This window comes from Rattus norvegicus, chromosome 20 (assembly GCF_021556685.1).
Source record: "Rattus norvegicus strain SHRSP/BbbUtx chromosome 20, alternate assembly SHRSP_T2T, whole genome shotgun sequence".
In the NCBI taxonomy this organism is placed as follows: Eukaryota; Metazoa; Chordata; class Mammalia; order Rodentia; family Muridae; genus Rattus; species Rattus norvegicus.
In genome coordinates, this window is record NC_141553.1 from 2,683,575 (window position 1) to 2,690,270 (window position 6,696).

Here is a 6,696-nt window from a genome sequence, read left to right on the forward strand (position 1 = left end):
ACACTCCACAGGAGCACACTAGCTGTAGTATTTCCTCACTGGCCAGTCCTGGAGGAGCCCTGGTTCAGGGAAGGATAGGGGGACAATGTCCATTTGGTGAGCTTCAACAGGGACAAAGAGATTAGGAACCCAGGGCTTCCTGGATATGGCAGGAGGGCCAGACTACTGAGAGTTAGAGATAAAGAGAGCCCAGGGCTCAGAGCAGAATTTCCTACTGGGAGAAGACCCTACCTGTCTACTGAAACCAGCCCTTTGTAGTCAGCAGCTCAGCAGCAGGGAATGGCTGCTTCTGGCTCAGCAGGGACCAGAGCATTACAGTCTGTCCTGAGTTTTTCTTTCCACCCTGGCCACCCAGCTCTGTTCCTTCATGCATCCTTCATTTTCATGAGTTCACTTTGTAAAGGCATCTTTCCCTGGACATTTCCTTCTCTGGTGTTTCCAGAAACATTTGGTCCCTGCAGACTCCTCTCCTGTCCCGACCTCAAGGGAGCTTCTATGCATGTCCAGGGCTCCCAGGAGCTGCACTGCAGGCTGCAGATGGGAGGCGGCTTCAGTCCCAGCCATGTCAGGATCTGCTCCTGGATCTGGTTCCGCAGCACTCGCTCCTCCACCTGATCTAGCAGCTCATAGATGGACTAGATGCTTCTCATAGATGGAGTAGACACTGCTCATATATGGAGTAGATTCTGCTCATAGATGGACTAGATGTTGGGGTGGACCGACTCAAAGTGCTGGATCTGAAACCAGATGACAGCGGAATTGGTCAGCCTGCACTTGGCAGTGGGTCTTCTTCTATTTCTCTTTTAATTTGTCAAAGAGATGGTGGCTTCATTTACAAAGCGTTCACGGGCTTGTTCCTTCCACATATCAATTTGTATTAACCTTGATGTAATTTTTTCCTATTAGCTGTCTCTTCATGATTCCCACAGTTGTACAGTTATTGCCCCCTCACTTGTTCCCCATCCTGACCATCCATTGGGTTTCCTGGTGGCCCTGAGGATGAGGGCTCTTCTTAGGTACAGGAGCTGCTTCCTCTTCTGCATACTAGGATCTGTCACCCAGAAAAAGGTGCAGTGTTCCTCACCCCCTGACTGTTGATCTCTGACGGGAAGCCACACACATAAAATAATAAAAAAAATACAGAGGGCCATCCAGGGAGGCACGGCCACCACACCTGAGGACCTGGGTTTGATCCCAGATATCCACAGAAAGGAAGAAGCTGGTCTCTTGTTCTGAGGCTGTCACCAGCCCTTGGTGGGATGCACTCACACACACTCACTCCCCACCACAAAGTAATCTCACACACAAAAACTCAAAGGAAAACAACAGAAACGAAACGCACCAGGTTGTGCTCTAAATGTCCTTTTAGGACACTTATGGGATAAAGAGTGGTGGGACCACATCCCCATCAGCCCTCACCTGCCCACCCACCCCACCCCATCCTATATGCTAATGTTCAGGAGTAGTGTGGGCACAGAAAGGAGTCTGGCTATAGCTGAGTGAAAAGGGGGAAGGAGTCCTCAGAAGGATGGCTTGAGGCAAGACACTATCCTCAGGAATGAGCCCACAGCCTCTCCACCCCAGGCCAACCTGACAACAGTCTGGCCTGTTAGCCATACCCTCCCTGCCCTTCAGTTCTCTTGACTGTTGATTGACTATTGGTAAGGAGGACTTAGGACTGAGTAGAGGAAGATCTGCAGGCCCAGAGAGACTTCCCCAACTGTAGCCTACATGTGTTTCCTTCCCACATTCAGCAGTTTTCTTCAACTGCTTATTCTGTCTGTGTGAGTTCCAAATTGAACCCTGTCCGGGACCCCTTGAGTGAGACTCACTGAGGCAGCAATAGATGCAATTGCAAGGGGAACTTAAATCCAACAAGTTAGGGTTGACTCCCTTGGGCGGAGGGTGGGGGGTAGGACCCTGAGCAGACTCTAATGGAGTTATACACCTTTCAAACTATTGGAGCACACTGGTAACTAGGCAGGGAACTTAGGCAGGCTACTAATGGTGGGCACAGCAGCTGGCAGTCAGTCAGTTAAACATTCTGAACAAGAGGGGGTGCAGGGTGGGGGACAGTTGGGGTCAAGTGGAGTTTCATTGTCACTGGGTGGTTGAGATGCACAGGTAGCTTATTTTAACAGTTACTCAGGAAACTAACCACTTATGCAAGAGTGAGGTCTCTGTCCCTGTAGATGTGAGGTGGAACTTTCCCACTGGCCTCAGATTGTCCCCGATTCTGTGGAGATTTCTCTGCTGCTCAACATCTTGAAGCTAAAACTGTGCGATTTTTTGTTTTGGAAATTCCTTGAAAGTTTTTTGATGGTGCACACACAGCACAGGGGCAGCAGGACAGTGGTTTCTCTAGTGAGGGGATGTGACTTCTCCATGCTGATTTAAGTCACCTCCTATGTATCTGGAACCAGGTCAGAAAGAAGGTTTAAAAGAGGGGTAACCTCATCCCCTCCCCTCTATGTTGATCATCAGAACCTCTCGCTAATGTATCTGTTAAGCACCTGCACACCCCAGGGCAAGGCTCACATCAGAGACTGGGTTTGTGTCCACAAGAGAAACCCTGCATCCCTTGGAGGGGCTCAAACAAAACCACCCACCTCCAGCTTTTGGTCCACCTATTATGTTCTGACAGTAGTGACCACAGAGAGAGTGTCCCTGGCTAGGAGGTGCGACCACACCCTGCTCACCCATCACCCATCAATCCCACCCATCTATACTAACAGGCAAGTGTAGTGTGGGGCATGTAAGTCAGTCTAGTGAGGGGAACTGAGAAATGCCCGATCCCTGCTTAAACTCCAGCACCCCACACGTGTTACAGATGATGATCCTGATTCATTGCAGTTAGTTCTTTGTGCTGGGATCCCAGGCACCTGGGCAGCACAAAGCTTCAGGAGTTCATCTGCTTTGGAAGATTTCCAGGCTACTGGGAGCAGCTCTGGGAGCTTGGTAAATACAGGGGAGAAAGGAGATCACCAGGAGTGAGAGAGGATTAGAAACAGGACCCTAACTTGTGTGCTTATGAGAGGAAGGCAGGAACACAAAGTATAGAAAGTAGAGAGTGGGAGAGTCAGACTAGGAAAGAAACAGAAGTTTTGGGCATGACTCAACCAATGTTCTAACAGTCATTAAGCTCACCTCCACTGTGCCCCTCCACTCTGCTCCACTCCACTCTGCTCCCCTCCATGATGCACTCCTCCACTGTGCATCCCTCTACTCCTCTCTGAGCCACTCTGCCCCCTCCACTCTGCTCCCCCCACTCTGCTCCCCTCCACTATCCACCCCTCCACTATGCACCCCTCTACTCTTCTCTGAGCCACTCTGCCCCCTCCACTCTGCTCCCTCCACTCTGCTCCCCTCAACCCTGTTCCCCTGCACTCTCCTCCCCTCCACTGTGCTCCCAGACACTCTGCTTCCCTCCATCTGTGTCCTATTCTCTCCCCTCCAGTCCTTCTCTTTGCCTCCCTTCTATTTCCTCTTACTTCCAACTACACACACACACACACACACACACACACACACACATACACACACACACACACACACACACACACACACACACACACACACAAACAGGCAAACAGAATTGCCAGCACATTCAGATATTTTAAGAATTTATTCTGTATTTTCAGGACATGGTGCAGAGGAGAAGGACCATGTACTGATAAAAATGAGTGAACCCTAGCCAGGCACCCTGGCACACATGTTTAATCCTGGCACTCAGGATGCACAGGCAGATGCCTGTAAATTTCAGTTCTGGGATAGCCAGGGTGAAAATCCCTGTTTTGAGACCCAGACCCTCATCCCTTAAATGGAAACTTTCCTGCATCTCATTTCCCAGTATATGAAGGCCATCTGATCTACCCATGGCCCATGGAATGACACTGAGGCCCATGATCCCTGGGGATGCTTGCCACACCACTGCTTGATCACCCCTGACAGAGTTTTGCATTCAGCCCAGCAGTCATCTGCACCCTCTGATGGTTTTGTCCAGAGCTGCTGGGGAATCTGTGGGGATCATTTAGTCTCTGTGTTCATCAGGAGGGCTGCTGTGCCCTTGGATTGGATCCTCTTCTGGCAGCCTCAGTGGTTCCAGCTCACGGGATGATCCTGGTTTTCCAATTCTCCCCTGAAAATCAGGAAGAAATTTCAATATTGTAAACCATGAACATTTCCTGTTTCTAACACAGTTATCCTATTAACCTAGGATGTTTTATGGTAATTGAGGGATTTTTCTACAAAGCTGTGAATAGAAAAATAAAGATTAGAGATGGATGGAGGTGTTGCCTGGAGCCATGAGAGAGTGAACAGGCTCACCAGGAAAGCAGGGGGAGGTAACAAAGAGGCTGACAGTGAAACATGTTCAGCCAAGGACAAAGAGTCTAGCCAAACGGAAAGGCAGAAATTGACCTTCAGAAAATCTAACAGGATTGAAGAAATTATTTACTCAGGTCAATGTTAAATGTAGACTGTGCTGGTCAGAATTGATCTCCCACTTGACAGTATCCAGAGTAGCCTAGGGAAGTAGCCTGCGGGCACACCTGGAGGAATTACCAAGAGTGAGTTGCCCAGGCTGGAGAGATGGCTGAGAGCACTGTCTGCTCTTCCAGAGGTCTTGATTTCAATTTCCAGCACCCACCTGGTGACTCACTAGCATCTGTAATGGGATCCTATGCCCTATTTTGGTGTGCAAGAAGACAGTATACTCATATACATAAAATAAATATATGCATATGTGGATTGCTCTCTATATGCTGATGATGTCAGGTAAAACAGAAGGCTAGAGCCTGAGATTGGGCAGTGGAAAAGGAAGGCAGGCTGACAGTTTTAGAGATGGGACAGAGAGACAGAGAAGACACAGGGCTGAGAGAAGATGGGGAAGAAGGATCCACTTGACTTGAAGTAGCCACAGGTGGCTATGAATATTACAGAAGAAGAATAGAATAATATAGCACATTTGCCCCATCCAGGAGTACACCTGGTGTTTATGTCAAGTGAGTTTTGAGTTCTTTGAGTGGGCATTTTGGGGGTTGAATAATTACTGATATAAATCTGACTGATAAATTGGAAGCCTCTAGAGTTTTGAATTTGCTGGGTTTCTGCTGATTCGTGACAGCTACCCACAGTGGGCACATGGCTGGGACCATAAAAGCCATTCAGAGGCAGGCAAATGGGACTGAGAAAAACCATGGTTTGTAGATCTAATGAAGAGGGGGGACTGCACTTTAGCCAGCATTAGTTTGGATTGGTTCTTTTTTTTTTAATTTTTTTTACCTTAACTTTTTATCGAATTCTTAGTATCTGTGTGACCTGGGACAAGCTACTGAACAAAGTGCCCGCTGCTCATGGGCCTCTAATCCCACAGTGAAGTCCAGGGTCACAGCACCACATCCCTAGTGCCTAGCACACAGAACCATCTGATAACCACTGCCAACCAAATGCCAGCCAGGACATCCTCCAGCTTGGTGGCTGTGAGAACTAAGTGGATAGTTTAAAAACACCTGTAGGACCATGGCATTTACTACTATCTACTCCAGCCTCCCAGGGAAGGACAATACTGCTTCTCAAGGACAGCAAGCTAATGTCTGAGTAAAAGGACCCATTGTGGATGCACCATTAAATTCGACCCAAGCTTAGTGGGGGTCTTGTCTGCCATGCTAGCTCTTGGGAAGCCACAGCAAGAACACCACAAATGCCAGGCCAACAGTTAAGTTGCAGGCCATGCTATAGGATTAGACCTGGTCCCCAAAACAACTGTTACATGTATGTAAATTTTCTAGCTTCAAGTCTTATATTGAATTTTGTTGTAATTCTATACCCATTATCACAAAGAACCACCTCCTGTTCAACTTTCCTCATTCCCAACATTTTTTGGTAGTATGAGCACTAGGAATTAAAGGAGTCCTTCTTTACATGAGGCAGAGCAAACCACAGATCTATATCTGGAAACCCCTTTGACTATTGTGAGATTAAGGTGTCACAAAGTTCCACAAACTGCCCTTGGCATCTTCCACCCTCTGACCTCTGACCCCCAAGTAGCTGAGGTCACAGACTGTGGCACCAGGGTCAGCTTCCTTCCTCAGTTCTACTGACCTTCTATGTTGTGTCATCAGATATAAACTCTGTACCAACTACTCTTCATCTGGAACCCCACTTCAGCCTACTCACACACCTATACTTTTAACACTTGGAAGACTAAGACAGGAGAATCAGAGTTCAATGTCAGCCTGTTCTGTTGACTTTGAGACCGTAACTGAACTACAAGAACCTATTTGGCATTTCTAAAAGTACAATTAAAGAAATGAAACCAAACAGGTGCTTCGACAACCCTCGTGGAAAAGGTACATTATCCTGTCATCCGCTCTGAAACTAAAAATGTCAAGATAGTAAACAAAACCCTGATACTGTGAGATCTTCTGTAGTCTTAGCCTCCTCTTGCGAACTAAAAAGGCTGAACTTCTCTCATGTCCTGTCTGAAACTGCTCAGTTCACAGAGCCGGGAAAGAAGTAAAGACCATAGACTAATCCAGCAATAGCGACTCCAAACTGAAGCAGTCTCTGAATGTCTATGATGATGGTAGATTAGTCACAGTATACCTCGAGACAAATTCGAGGACAGAAGTGAACTGTGGCACTTTTTTATCGATATTTATGACGATTTCTTAGGTGCTTACTCTGGGGAGCTGG